The sequence below is a fragment of the Aquarana catesbeiana genome, unplaced genomic scaffold (genome assembly GCF_042186555.1).
Source record: "Aquarana catesbeiana isolate 2022-GZ unplaced genomic scaffold, ASM4218655v1 unanchor228, whole genome shotgun sequence".
NCBI lineage: Eukaryota > Metazoa > Chordata > Amphibia > Anura > Ranidae > Aquarana > Aquarana catesbeiana.
In genome coordinates, this window is record NW_027362655.1 from 2,789,924 (window position 1) to 2,806,518 (window position 16,595).

Below are 16,595 nucleotides of genomic sequence, written 5' to 3' on the forward strand. Positions count from 1 at the left end.
CGCTAAGTATCATAGAAGTTATCTACATCTAATGAACAAATGTAACATTGTTTATTTTCATTCCATGGAAAACTTTCAACCAGCTCAGCAGATCCCTTAATTCCTTCAATCCCCCCATTCACACAGAAGGAATGTACATGCATTGTCACTGGGCAGATTGCTATGTAAGTTTTTTATGAATAGACCCCTAAATGTCAGGAGACATTTATATAAAGATAGGAAGTATGTAGCCGATAAATGAATAGACCTCCTAACAATGTTATTACCAGGCTGCAGCTAGGGGGAGCTCTAATGTTTAGAGTGTGACCACAGCAGAGTGATCCCATCTAGCTCACATTAACCCTTTCACTGCCAGAGCTGTTTTTGCATTATTTTTGCACACATGGTAAAATGCAGATTTTGGACCTGAAGATTAGATAAAACCTCCAACCATATATTTTCTGAAAGCAGAGGCCCTGGAGAATAAAATGGTGGTAATTGTTAAGGTGTTCCTCGTACACAAATGTCACCTTCATATTCGGGTTCATTTTCTACTTTCCTCCATTTTCTATGGAGTGATCTTTTCTACAATACTTTGTTATACATATATTAGTGGAAAAATGAGTGTAATAACCACAACAACACCTCTCCATCCACATTGGCGTCATGATGAAAATACACAAACAGTAAAAAAAGTGAAAAGATGTGCACATTCCAAACATTCCTCAAACTAAATTGTTCCACTCTCTTATATATACACCACTTAGTGCTCGTGTCACCCCTCTGGGCACCACTTACCGGAACTATATGTCCCCCCACTTTCATGGGTGGGAACACACACACATTATACCCAATGTAACGAGCCCCTTGCTCGCTCGGTTCCACTCTCCCGACACTCCCCTGCAGCTATCGAATCAGACTGCAGATCGCAAACATCTGATTGCTCGGTCATCCAATGCCGTTCTAACCCAGTTGTGATAGCTCAGAACAAACACCAAGCAGGCTGTATGTAAGTTCAACCAGGAATCTCTCTTTATTGACAGGAATACAGTCTCTTTTATACAATAAAAGAGGAGGTGCTGCTCATATTACTCTAACAATACAGCTGTATCCTAGTTACCATGAGCTAATTATCTAATCCCTTTAGACAGCCTAGATGACTCAGACATGACCTTTAGGCCAGACTGGAAAAACCCAAGAAAACCCAATCAGAAAACCCAATCAACATTATCACAATGGCAGAGTTAATTAACACAAGCAACAATGGGGATCTAATGACTCTTAGATCCCATACTAGAGACTTATTTACAATACACATTTTAGCAGACAACAGACAGGTAGCTGGAATTGATGACATTAGCATTTAACAGTAGGAGTCCCAACGGTATGAATCAGTCACTATTCCAATATGGCAAATCCAGGGTCCCCAGAGTATGTGTGTCCTGGGGGACCAAAACCCGAATCCACAGTAATACCACCTCAAGGGTCCCCAGGCATACAGCTCACAAAGAGCACCGTTCCCTTAAATGCCAGGGCCCACGATCGATCAGCAAGAGGCTAGCATTCAGTCCCCTCCAAAAGTCTCTCTCCCGGCTAGGTCTGTCACACCCAATTTTAAGGTAAAATGTAAAAGATAAGGTTGTGATGAGTAAATAGATACCCAACATGTCAAGTAATAAAATTGTGTGTGCCTGTGACATGGCGAAATACTACAGTACCTAAAAATCTCCATAGGAGGCGCTTTCCTGCTCATCAGTTTAGAGATAAGTGTGATCTCTGGTGGTAGAATTATTCCTCTCACTCCGACATTCGTGGTGATCCCTCAAATGTGTGGTGCAATCACGCTTTACATAGACACAGTATGGGTGCGTTTACAGGTATGTGTGGGGCAATGGGGGTTACTTTTGGTTTTTTAATATACATTTTATCATCATTTTTATTTTTTTTAACTTGTTTTAGTTTTTCTTTTTATTTCACATTATTGCTATCACACTTTGCTCTCTGGGTGTACTATGTACCTCCAAAAAGCTGAACTGGGTAAATAAATAACATGGAATACTATTTGGAGAAATAAGCACCAGACTTTATAGGCACTGAGATTAAAATTCAAACATCTTTATTACAAAAAAAAAATAGAAAGAAAAAAAGATTATAAACACACATTATTAAAAGCTTCACAATATAAATATTGCCTAAATTCTGTAAATCTCACCACCAGTTACACCAAAAAATTGAGTCCTGAATGGTTATATGAATGTCCTTAGATTGACCAATATCAGTAGTCCATCATGCTTGGTGTAGATAGTTTGGGACGTGCTGTAGCTCAGCTCTACATGTTTTTCACAAAAGCACTTCTTCAGGAGCTCAGGCATAACGTCTACATAAATGAAAGCAAACAGTAGGTCTTACAATACATGGTAAGTATAGACATAATCTGATAGAACGTGCTTGGCTGTCCACCACCCGGCATGCAGAGAAATGGAACAGCACCGCCCCAGCACAGAAGGAGCAAATCACAGCTATGAGGACAAACATAGAGCATAAGTTGCATAACCAAAAATAATAAAATAAAGATAAGCGATCCCATAGTAATAGGTTTTCGTCATAGATAGCAAAGTGCCTGTAGCTGAGTGCGGCACATTCAATGCAAACTGCGAACAGACTATATGGTGGAAAAGCTGAGAAATATTGGCTTACAGTATATTTATTTGAAACAGGAAGAGAGGGTGGGACTTTATATGAGATGCACGGCAACATGCAACTCCATCCCTAATTATATAGAATAGGACTTTACATGAGGCATGAATTCAAGGCTAGCAAGCAGTAATTGTAAAACAATGGGTTTTATTTGCACCAACGTGAGTATACAGAGGGATTTTACTTGCCCTCCATAATCAGTATCTTTCTTTCCCTGGGGCAATCATTAGACAATGGTTATATTACCGTAATTATATGTCTTATTATAGATACATGCAGCATCCGCCCCTGAAGAGTGGGCATACATCCCACGAAACGCGTCGGGCATACACAGATGCTACATGCCCTACAAGTTAGCTCTACATGTTTTATAATTAATAATATTTTTTAACTGCGATAGACTGATAAATATTTTGCTACATGCTGTCCCAGGTGATTTTACTGATGTGGATGACTTTTTTATTTACTATGATATGTAATTAATTTTGATACTGTTGACATGCTCTATGATTGCCTGCCTGGTCTAGCTATATATATATATGCTTGTCCATGAAATTATGTATGATATTACTACTAATACATTCTGTCGTTTACGGCTGTAAAAAAAATTACTGCTTGCTAGCCTTGAATTCATGCCTCATGTAAAGTCCCAAAACCGTTCTATTCTACAGTATATTTATATAACCGCTTCAGCCCCAGAAGAATTTACCCCCTTCCTGACCAGAGCACTTTTTACGATTCGGCACTGCAGGGCCGATTCTAGGGTCACCGGCGCCTGGGTGCAGAAATATTTCTGGCGCCCCCACATGGGCGTGGTCATCTTACCAACTCCTCCCCTTTACAAACGATTCTATGGCAACGACTCAAATACAGAGCTGCTCCTCTAAGAAGTCTTTGTTACCCTGAAATCCTCCCATGATCTCTTAACAATAAAGAAAATACAGGAAGAGAGAACACTAAAGAGACCTGGAGGGGAGTCTCTCTGATGCACACAGAGAGGGCTTCTGTTAGAAAGAGCCCCCAGACATAATACAGGATACGGTCAAAGACTGCAGACATGATACAAGAGACGGTCAGAGACTGCAGACATAGTACAGAAGATTATCAGAGACTGCAGACATAATACAGGAGATGATCAGAGACTGCAGACATAGTACAGAAGATGATCAGGGACTGCAGACATAATACAGGAGATGGTCAGAGACTGCAGACATAGTACAGGAGATGATCAGAGACTGCAGACATAGTACAGGAGATGATCAGAGACTGCAGACATAGTACAGGAGATGATCAGAGACTGCAGACATAGTACAGGAGATGATCAGAGACTGCAGACGTGGTACAGGAGATGATCAGAGACTGTAGACATGGTACAAGAGATGATCAGAGACTGCAGACATAATACAGGAGATGGTCAGAGACTGCAGACATAGTACAGGAGATGATCAGAGACTGCAGACATGGTACAGGAGATGATCAGAGACTGCAGACATAGTACAGGAGATGATCAGAGACTGCAGACATAATACAGGAGATGGTCAGAGACTGCAGACATAGTACAGGAGATGGTCAGAGACTGCAGACATAATACAGGAGATGATCAGAGACTGCAGACATAGTACAGGAGATGATCAGAGACTGCAGACATAGTACAGGAGATGATCAGAGACTGCAGACATAGTACAGGAGATGATCAGAGACTGCAGACATAGTACAGGAGATGATCAGAGACTGCAGACATAGTACAGGAGATGATCAGAGACTGCAGACATGGTACAGAAGCTGGTCAGAGATTGCAGACATAGTACAGGAGATGATCAGAGACTGCAGACATAATACAGGAGATGATCAGAGACTGCAGACATAATACAGGAGATGATAAGAGACTGCAGACATGGTACAGGAGATGATCAGAGACTGCAGACATGGTACAGGAGATGATCAGAGACTGCAGACATGGTACAGGAGATGATCAGAGACTGCAGACATGGTACAGGAGATGATCAGAGACTAGAGGTCGACCGATATATCGGCCGATATTTGGCGTTTTTTACTTAATCGGCATCAGCCGATTGTAACTTCAGCCGTGACTTGCAAATGACTTCTGTAATAGAAGTTAATGCAAGTTGCCTTAAGTTATCTGTGAAGTTTTCTTCTCTCCTCCTCTGGGCAGCCAAGTCTGATAAGAAGATACATTTGTATCTTTCAGGTTCTTTTTATCAATAGACTGAACTCCGTGTGTAGAATTTCTCAGTTTAACCATTTAAAGACTAAATCTTTTCTGACACTTGTTGCTTACAAGTAAAAATCCTGTATTTTCTGCTAGAAAATCACTTAGAACCCCCAAACATTATATATATTATTTTAGCAGAGACCCTAGGGAATAAAATGGTGATTGTTTCAATATTTTATGTCACACGGTATTTGCGCAGCGGTCTTTCAAACGCAATTTTTACAAAAAAAAAATACAGTAATGAATTTAAAAAAAACACTAAGCAGTAAAGTTAGCCCATTTTTTTTCGTCCAAAAGTTTTGATTACCTGTTTTTGTGTATTTAATATTTAAGATAGTTTTTTTTTTTTTTTTTTTTTTTTCCTAAATTATACATACAAGTGAACTGATTGGAGGTTTGTTTTGTTTAATGTTTAAATGAAAAAAAAATTCTGTATTACTTAAGGCTGCTTTCACACTGGAGCGGGCAGGCGTTGATGGTAAAACGCTGTTAGTTTTAGCGGCGCTTTACCGTCATTTTAGAGGCGCTATTCGGCTGCTAGCGGGGCGCTTATAACCCAGCTAGCGGCCGAGGAAGGGGTTAAATGCGCCCCTGAAGCGCCACTGCCAAAACGCTTTGCAGGCGCTTCGGCAGCGGTGCACATTCATTTTAATAGGCAGGAGTGGTGGAGGAGCGGTATACACCGCTCCAAAGATGCCGTTTGCAGGACTTTTTTTTTACATCCTGCCAGCGCATCGCCTCAGTGTGAAAGCACTGGGGATATCACATTGAGACTGCAGGGGAGCCGTTTTACAGGCACTTTACAGGCGCTATTTTTAGCCCAAAAGCACCTGAAAAACGCCTCAGTGTGAAAGGGGTCTAACTGTTAGATTTTATGAGATGAAGGGAAAAAAGAAAAAAAAAAAATCGGCCAAATATATCGGCCCAAAAAAATCGGCATCACATATCGGCCATCGGCCACCGCGATTTCTAAATATTGGCATCGGCCAGAGAAAAACACATATCGGTCGACCTCTATCAGAGACTGTAGACATAGTACAGGAGATGGTCAGAGACTGCAGACATAATACAGGAGATGACCAGAGACTGCAGACATGGTACAGAAGCTGGTCAGAGATTGCAGACATGATACAAGAGATGGTCAGAGACTGCAGACATAGTACAGGAGATGATCAGAGACTGCAGACATAGTACAGGAGATGATCAGAGACTGCAGACATGATACAAGAGACAGTCAGAGACTGTAGACATGATACAAGAGACAGTCAGAGACTGCAGACATGGTACAGAAGCTGGTCAGAGATTGCAGACATGATACAAGAGATGGTCAGAGACTGCAGACATAGTACAGGAGATGATCAGAGACTGCAGACATGATACAAAAGACAGTCAGAGACTGTAGACATGATACAAGAGACAGTCAGAGACTGCAGACATAGTACAGGAGATGGTCAGAGACTGCAGACATAGTACAGGAGATGGTCAGAGACTGCAGACATAATACAGGAGATTATCAGAGACTGCAGACATGATAAAAGAGACTGCAGACATGGTACAGAAGCTGGTCAGAGATTGCAGACATGATACAAGAGATGGTCAGAGACTGCAGACATAGTACAGGAGATGATCAGAGACTGCAGACATGATACAAGAGACAGTCAGAGACTGCAGACATAGTACAGGAAATGGTCAAAGACTGCAGACATGATACAAGAGACAGTCAGAGACTGCAGACATGGTACAGGAGATGATCAGAGACTGCAGACATAGTACAGGAGATGATCAGAGACTGCAGACATGATACAAGAGACAGTCAGAGACTGTAGACATGATACAAGAGACAGTCAGAGACTGCAGACATGGTACAGAAGCTGGTCAGAGATTGCAGACATGATACAAGAGATGGTCAGAGACTGCAGACATAGTACAGGAGATGATCAGAGACTGCAGACATGATACAAAAGACAGTCAGAGACTGTAGACATGATACAAGAGACAGTCAGAGACTGCAGACATAGTACAGGAGATGGTCAGAGACTGCAGACATAGTACAGGAGATGGTCAGAGACTGCAGACATAATACAGGAGATTATCAGAGACTGCAGACATGATAAAAGAGACAGTCAGAGACTGCAGACATGGTACAGAAGCTGGTCAGAGATTGCAGACATGATACAAGAGATGGTCAGAGACTGCAGACATAGTACAGGAGATGATCAGAGACTGCAGACATGATACAAGAGACAGTCAGAGACTGCAGACATAGTACAGGAAATGGTCAAAGACTGCAGACATGATACAAGAGACAGTCAGAGACTGCAGACATGGTACAGGAGATGATCAGAGACTGCAGACATAGTACAGGAGATGATCAGAGACTGCAGACATGATACAAGAGACAGTCAGAGACTGTAGACATGATACAAGAGACAGTCAGAGACTGCAGACATGGTACAGAAGCTGGTCAGAGATTGCAGACATGATACAAGAGATGGTCAGAGACTGCAGACATAGTACAGGAGATGATCAGAGACTGCAGACATGATACAAAAGACAGTCAGAGACTGTAGACATGATACAAGAGACAGTCAGAGACTGCAGACATAGTACAGGAGATGGTCAGAGACTGCAGACATAGTACAGGAGATGGTCAGAGACTGCAGACATAATACAGGAGATTATCAGAGACTGCAGACATGATAAAAGAGACAGTCAGAGACTGCAGACATGGTACAGGAGATGATCAGAGACTGCAGACATGGTACAGGAGATGATCAGAGACTGCAGACATGGTACAGGAGATGATCAGAGACTGCAGACATAGTACAGGAGATGATCAGAGACTGCAGACATGATACAAGAGACAGTCAGAGACTGTAGACATGATACAAGAGACAGTCAGAGACTGCAGACATGGTACAGAAGCTGGTCAGAGATTGCAGACATGATACAAGAGATGGTCAGAGACTGCAGACATAGTACAGGAGATGATCAGAGACTGCAGACATGATACAAAAGACAGTCAGAGACTGTAGACATGATACAAGAGACAGTCAGAGACTGCAGACATAGTACAGGAGATGGTCAGAGACTGCAGACATAGTACAGGAGATGGTCAGAGACTGCAGACATAATACAGGAGATTATCAGAGACTGCAGACATGATAAAAGAGACAGTCAGAGACTGCAGACATGGTACAGGAGATGATCAGAGACTGCAGACATGGTACAGGAGATGATCAGAGACTGCAGACATGGTACAGGAGATGATCAGAGACTGCAGACATAGTACAGGAGATGGTCAGAGACTGTAGACATGATACAAGAGACAGTCAGAGACTGCAGACATAGTACAGAGATGATCAGAGACTGTAGACATGATACAAGAGACAGTCAGAGACTGCAGACATAGTACAGGAGGTGGTCAGAGACTGCAGACATAGTACAGGAGATGGTCAGAGACTGCAGACATAATACAGGAGATGGTCAGAGACTGCAGACATAATACAGGAGATGGTCAGAGACTACAGACAAGATAGAATAGATGGTCAGAGACTGTAGACATGGTACAGGAGATGATCAGAGACTGCAGACATGGTACAGGAAATGATCAGAGACTGTAGACATGGTACAGGAGATGATCAGAGACTACAGACAAGATAGAATAGATGGTCAGAGACTGTAGACATGGTACAGGAAATGATCAGAGACTGCAGACATAGTACAGGAGATGATCAGAGACTGCAGACATAATACAGGAGATAATCAGAGGCTTCAGACATGGTACAGGAGATGATCATAGACTGCAGACATGATACAAGAGATGGTCAGAGACTGCAGACATAGTACAGGAGATGGTCAGAGACTGCAGACATGATACAAGAGATGGTCAGAGACTTCAGACATAATACAGGAGATGGTCAGAGACTACAGACAAAATAGAATAGATGGTCAGAGACTGTAGACATGATACAAGAGACAGTCAGACACTGCAGACATGGTACAGAAGCTGGTCAGAGATTGCAGACATGATACAAGAAATGGTCAGAGACTGCAGACATGATACAAGAGATGGTCAGAGACTGCAGACATGATGCAAGAGATGGTCAGAGACTGCAGACATGATACAAGAGAAGGTCAGAGACTGAAGACATGATACAAGAGAAGGTCAGAGACTGAAGACATGATACAGGAGATGGTCAGAGACTGCAGTTCCTATGGACATTAGTAGATAATGGCCGATCGGCCCTCTCACCTGACCCAGCGATGGTTCCTCTGATCAGGAGTCTGCTCACTCTGAATTGCCCATGGTGACTCCGCTGGGTAGAACCCAGATCTGTATTCTGGCAATGACTGCATTCCTTTCTCTGCCAGGGATGGCACCAGGCTGTGTGTCTTTCCCTCTGGTGGCGCAGGGCAGTGGGGTTTCCTCTCTGATGGTGTTCCCTCAGCACTGCCCTCTCCCTCTGGAGTCCTGGGTGTACTTCCCAGGCTCCTGTATCTCTCTCTCTCCCATTCAGCTGAGCCTGCTGTGTGGGCTGCAGTTTCCGTGTTACAGTGGGGCTGCCAGTCCTCGGGACTACATGTCCCACAATCCTCTTCTCCTTTTTCTATTCTATTTTTCCCTGGCTGGAAAAAGGCGGGGGAAGAAACATAGTGGGAGGCTGTGCTTGCCAGCGCCGCTCACTAGTATAGCAGTGCACGTGCGGAGGAGAGGGAGAGGGAGGGGAAGGGGCGAAAGGAGAGCCCGCAGCTGCAGTGACGTCACTAGGGTTGGTGTCACCAGGTGCGGTATAACATGGTGTCACCCTCCTTCCACCAACTTTAGTCGCCCCTCAGTACAGACTCCCCCTCCACTAAGTATAGACCCCCCTTCGTCAGTGCAGACCCCCCACTAAGTATAAACCCCTCTCTCAGTACAGACCCCCCTTCATCAGTATAGACCCCCCCAGGACAAACCACCCCCCTCCATTAGTAGACCCCCACCAGGACAACCCCCCCTCCATTAGTACAGATCCCCCCAGGACAAAGCCCCCCTTCATTAGTACAGACCCCCCAGGACAACCCCCCTCCATTAGTACAGACCCCCAGGACAACCCCCCCTCTATTAGTACAGACCCCCAGGAAAAACCTGCTCCATTAGTACAGACCCCCCAGGAGAACCCCCCCTCCACTAGTACAGACCCCCACAGGACAAATCCCCCCTTCATTAGTACAGACCCCCAAGGACAAACCCCCCCTCCATTAGTACAGACCCCCCCAGGACAAACCCCCACCATTACTACAGACCCCCCAGGAAAAACCCCCCTCCACTAGTACAGACCCCCACAGGACAAATCCCCCCTTCATTAGTACAGACCCCCCAGGACAAACCCCCCCTCCATTAGTACAGACCCCCCACTAGGACAAACCCCCCTCCAATAGTACAGACCCCCCACCAGGACAAACCCCCCTCCAATAGTACAGACCCCCCACCAGGACAAACCCCCCTCCATTAGTACAAACCCCCCCAGGACATCCCCCCTCCATTAGTACAGACCCTCCCGGACAAACACCCCCCTCCATTAGTACAGACTCCCCCAGAACAACCCCCCTCCATTAGTACAGACCCCCAGGACAAACACCCCCCCATTAGTACAGACCCCCAGGACAACCCCCCCATTAGTACAGACCCCCCAGGACAGCCCCCCCATTAGTACAGACCCCCCAGGACAGCCCCCCCATTAGTACAGACCCCCAGGACAACCCCCCATTAGTACAGACCCCCTAGGACAACCCCCCATTAGTACAGACCCCCAGGACAACCCCCCATTAGTACAGACCCCCTAGGACAACCCCCCATTAGTACAGACCCCCAGGACAACCCCCCATTAGTACAGGCCCCCTAGGACAACCCCCCATTAGTACAGACCCCCCAGGACAACCCCCCATTAGTACAGACCCCCCAGGACAACCCCCCCATTAGTACAGACCCCCAGGACAACCCCCCCCATTAGTACAGACCCCCAGGACAACCCCCCATTAGTACAGACCCCCAGGACAACCCCCCATTAGTACAGACCCCCCAGGACAACCCCCCATTAGTACAGACCCCCAGGACAACCCCCCATTAGTACAGACCCCCCAGGACAACCCCCCATTAGTACAGACCCCCCAGGACAACCCCCCATTAGTACAGACCCCCCAGGACAACCCCCCATTAGTACAGACCCCCAGGACAACCCCCCATTAGTACAGACCCCCCAGGACAACCCCCCATTAGTACAGACCCCCCAGGACAACCCCCCATTAGTACAGACGCCCAGGACAACCCCCCATTAGTACAGACCCCCTAGGACAACCCCCCATTAGTACAGACCCCCAGGACAACCCCCCATTAGTACAGGCCCCCTAGGACAACCCCCCATTAGTACAGACCCCCCAGGACAACCCCCCATTAGTACAGACCCCCAGGACAACCCCCCATTAGTACAGACCCCCCAGGACAACCCCCCCATTAGTACAGACCCCCAGGACAACCCCCCCCATTAGTACAGACCCCCAGGACAACCCCCCATTAGTACAGACCCCCAGGACAACCCCCCATTAGTACAGACCCCCCAGGACAACCCCCCCATTAGTACAGACCCCCAGGACAACCCCCCCCATTAGTACAGACCCCCAGGACAACCCCCCATTAGTACAGACCCCCAGGACAACCCCCCATTAGTACAGACCCCCCAGGACAACCCCCCATTAGTACAGACCCCCAGGACAACCCCCCATTAGTACAGACCCCCCAGGACAACCCCCCATTAGTACAGACCCCCCAGGACAACCCCCCATTAGTACAGACCCCCCAGGACAACCCCCCATTAGTACAGACCCCCAGGACAACCCCCCATTAGTACAGACCCCCCAGGACAACCCCCCATTAGTACAGACCCCCAGGACAACCCCCCATTAGTACAGACCCCCCAGGACAACCCCCCCCATTAGGACAGACCGCCCCAGGGACAAACCTCCCTCTATCAGTACAGACACATAACACCCGTGCGGCAGCTAGAGAGGACAGTGTGAAGCCGCGCCGCCCGGGTGAAGAGCAGATCGAGACAGGCTGCAGCTTAGGCGGGAGTGAGAGACAGAGGAGAGAACTTGTGTCAGGCTGCAGGCACGGGCCGCCCCCCCTCCTCCCCCCAGCGAAGTCACTGCGCGGCTGGTCTCTCTCAACACAGAGACCAGCCGCTTCGATCTCCGGCGGCTGCTCTCCTCTGACAGGAGGAGGAGGGAGGGGGGACGGGCTCTAGCAGTGAAAAGCACAGCGGCCGCTCCGCGGCGGTGACCTACGGACAGAGCTATCCAGAAGTAGATCCAGAAGTGTCCAGAAGCACAGAGGGGAGAGGGAGGAGGGAGGGGAGCACTCTGGTGCTTCAGCGCCCCCACCTCTCTGGCACCTGGGTGCACTGCACCCCATGCACCCGCCTGGGACCGGCCCTGCGGCACTGCGTCGCTTTAACTGACAATTGCACAGCCGTGCGACGTTACACCCAAACAAAATTGACGTCCTTTTTTTCCCTACAAATAGAGCTTTCTTTTGGTGGTATTTGATCACCTCTGCGAATTTTATTTTTTGGGCTATAAACAAAAAAATAGCGACAATTTTGAAAAAAAAAAGCAATATTTTTTACTTTTTGCTATAATAAATATCCCCCAAAAATATATAAAAAAAACAAATTTTTCCCTCAGTTTAGGCCGATGTGTATTCTTCTACATATTTTTGGTAAAAAAAAATCGCAATAAGCGTATATTGATTGGTTTGCGCAAAAGTTAAAGCCTCTACAACATAAGGCATAGTTTTATGGCATTTTTATTATTATTATTATTTTATTAGTAATGGTGGCGATCTGCGATTGTTATCATGACTGTGACATTATGGCGGACACATCAGACACTTTTGACACTATTTTGGGACCATTGTCATTTATACAGCGATCAGTGCTATAAAAATGCACTGATTACTGTGTAAATTACACTGGCAGGGAAGGGGTTAAACACTAGGGGGCAAATCAAGGGGTTAAGTGTGTCCTAGGGAGTGATTCTAACTGTGGTGGGGGATGGGCTACCACTGACATGACAGCGATCACTGCTCCCGATGACAGTGAGCAGTAGATCCCTGTCATGTTGCTAGGCAGAACAGGAAAATGCCTTGTTTACATAGGCATCTCCCCATTCTGCCTCTCCATCTCGTGATCGCGGGCCGCCGGCGAAAATCAAGTTTGCTGGAGGCGCAAGGCGGCAAACTCAAAGGGATGTACAGGTACCCCCATTTGCCTTTACGAGCCATTCTGCCGACGTATATCTGTGTGTGGCGGTCGGCAAGTGGTTAAATGTAAACCCTCATACTTTTTCACCTTAATGTATTCTATGCATTAAGGTGAAAAACCTTCTGTCATGCAGCAGCCCCCCAGACCCCCGTTTTACTTACCTGAAGCCGGTTTTTATCGCCCCGAGGACGAGCACACCAGCTGTAGCTGGGGTCTCGTGTCCTGATTGGATAGATTAATAGCAACGCAGCCATTGGCACCCGCTGCAGTCAATCAAATCCAATGATGTGGGCGCCGGGGGGGCGGAGCCGAGTCCTGCTGTCTGTGTCAATAGGCGCAGCAGCAGGACTCGGGAGCACGCCCGCACGGGTGTCCCGAAGGAGAGCGCTTCTCCAACGGGGCACTCAAGAAGAAGAGGAGCCACGAGTCCCGTTTAGGGACCCCAGAAGAGGAGGATCGGGGCCACTCCATGCAAAACTAACTGCACAGTGGAGGTAAGTATGACAAGTTTGTTATAAAAAATAAAAAAAAAGAGGGTTTAGTAACCCTTTAGGTGAATTAGACTTGGTAAGAACATAGGCGAGTATCCAGGATACAGCGGAGGCTGCAGAGGTGTGTCATCATGCATTCAAATGGTTACATGGTAGGCGAGCTTGAAAAAAGTCCATCAAGTCCAACCTATGTGTGATTATATGTCAGTATTACATTGTATATCCCTGTATGTTTGAGGTCATTCAGGTGCTTATCTAATAGTCTTTTGAAATTATCGATGCTCCCCACTGAGACCACCGCCTGTGGAAGGGAATTCCACATTCTTACCGCTCTTACTATAAAGAACCCTCTACGTAGTTTAAGGTTAAACCTCTTTTGTTCTAAATTTTAGTGAGTGGCCACGAGTCTTATTAAACTCCCTTCCACAAAACGTTTTATCCCTATTGTGGGGTCACCAGTACGGTATTTATAAATTGAAATCATATCCCCTCTCAAGCGTCTCTTCTCCAGAGAGAATAAGTTCAGCGCTCGCAACCTTTCCTCATAACTAAGATCCTCCAGACCCTTTATTAGCTTTGTTGCCCTTCTTTGTACTCGCTCCATTTCCAGTACATCCTTCCTGAGGACTGGTGCCCAGAACTGGACAGCATACTTCAGGTGCGGCCGGACCAGAGTCTTGTAGAGTGGGAGAATTATCATTTTATCTCTGGAGTTAATCCCCTTTTTAATGCATGCCAATATTCTGTTTGCTTTATTAGCAGCAGCTTGGCATTGCATGCCATTTCTGAACCTATCATCTACTAGGACCCCCAGGTCCTTTTCCATCCTAGATTCCCCCAGAGGTTCTCCCCCCAGTGTATAAATTGCATTCATATTTTTGCCACCCAAATGCATTATTTTACATTTTTCCACATTAAACCTCATTTGCCATGTAGTTGCCCACCCCATTCATTTGTTCAGATCTTTTTGCAAGGTTTCCACATCCTGCGGAGAAGTTATTGCCCTGCTTAACTTAGTATCGTCCGCAAATACAGAGATTAAACTGTTTATCCCATCCTCCAGGTCATTCATGAATAAATTAAATAGGATTGGTCACAGGTCAGAACCCTGTGGGACCCCACTACCCATCCCTGAACATTCCGAGTACTCCCCATTTGTCACTACCCTCTAAATGGTCTAGATAGGGATATTTTTTTTATAATAAAGATGTTTGAATTGTAATCATGTGTATCTAAGTGCCTATAAAGTTCAGTGCTAATTTCTCCAAATAGTATTCCATTTTAATAGGATGCGGCCCATTTTTACTATTCTTGTATCTACAGTGCCTGTGGTGATACAATTATTTGTTTCCAATGTATGGTTATATAACATGTCTGGTTCCTAATTATGGGGTGGTGTACTAATCCTTGGGGTCCTAATCCTGGGGGGTCCTAATCCTGCCTGTTGAAGGGACATCTCTGTGATGCACAGAACATGCCACAGCTGCGCTGACATTTACAAAAGAAAAAGTATTTTAAAATTTACCTAAACAGCATACAGACCCCTGAGGTTTTTCAATGTATTTAGGGGGGGGGGGGGCCTTTGGAGGGTCTCTGTGCTGTTTCAAAAAAAAAAGAAGCCGGCAATGAAATGTCCACTGACTGGAAACTTCGCACTGGACCTCATACAACTTGGATTCTGTGCTTCTCCACTATTCCACCAGACTCTGGGACCTTGATTTCCAAATGAAATGCAACATTTTCCACAGTCCGTGATGATTTGTGGAGCCATGTCATCTGCTGGTGTTGGTCCTCTGTGTTTTATCAAGTCCAAAGTCAGCGCAGCCCTCTAGCAGGAAATTCTAGAGCACTTCATGCTTCCCTCTGCTGACCGTCTTTATGAAGATGCTGATTTCATTTTCCAGCAGGACTTGACACCTGCCCACACTGCCAAAACTACCAATACCTGGTCACAGGATCATGGTATCACTGTGCTTGATTGGCCAGCAAACTCGTCTGACCTAAACCCCATAGAGAATCTGTGGAGTATTGTCAAAAGGAAGATGAGAGATGCCAGACCCAGTAATGCAGAGGAGCTGAATGCCGCTATCAAAGCAACCTAGGCTCCCATAACGCCACAGGCTGATCGCCTCCATGCCACGCTGCATTCCAGCCTTCCTCACCCAGGGTTCCTCAAAAAGCTTTCTAGGAGTTTCTTGAGAAATTAACAATTTCTGTCTCTCAGTAACAACTGACATTAATGATCTGTAAGGGGGGCAGTCTTCCCACTGATAATGATGTAAGAATTTCCTTCTCCCACTGACCACAGAGATAAGGGGATCCTTCTCCCATTGATCACCAATGTATGAAACCACTACACTGACCATTGATATAAGGGGGCACCTCTCCCATTGGTCACCAATGTAAGGGACCAGTACAATGACCACTGATATGGGATCCTTCTTCAACTGGTCACCGATGAAAAAGGCCACTACACTGACCACTAGAAATGAGCTCCAGGTTTGGACTGAACCCAGATTGTGAATTTAGCTTGTTTGGGGGTTTGGTAAACAACTGAATAAAATAGGTGTTTTGACTCAGTAAACCTCTGACTGCAGAAATACTATTGCTCTGAAATATAGCAGTTCAGGCTGGTTTAGCAGCTTTCAGTGTCCCAAGAACTGATGGCATGTCCCTGTCTAGTCCATTTAGTGGTTTAGTGCAAATAACTTTGTCCCTGTACTGTACTGCCTGGAGCACACTGATGGATCCCCTAGATCTGACAGTAAAGCTGTGAGTGAGGCCAAAAATCTGCTTCATGATTGGACACAAAATGGATCCTTCCTTATCTTATTCCTGGTTATGGAAATCTAGGATATTACTAGTCCGGTATCAGAGTATCGGCAAACATGA

General features: G+C 46.0%; 1 protein-coding gene across 1 annotated transcript in view; it reads left to right on the top strand.

Moving 5' to 3' along the window:
- LOC141121710 (uncharacterized) overlaps positions 1–16,595 on the top strand; it is a 191,243-nt gene that overhangs the window by 17,338 nt on the left and 157,310 nt on the right. The gene's annotated exons all lie outside the window — the stretch shown is intronic.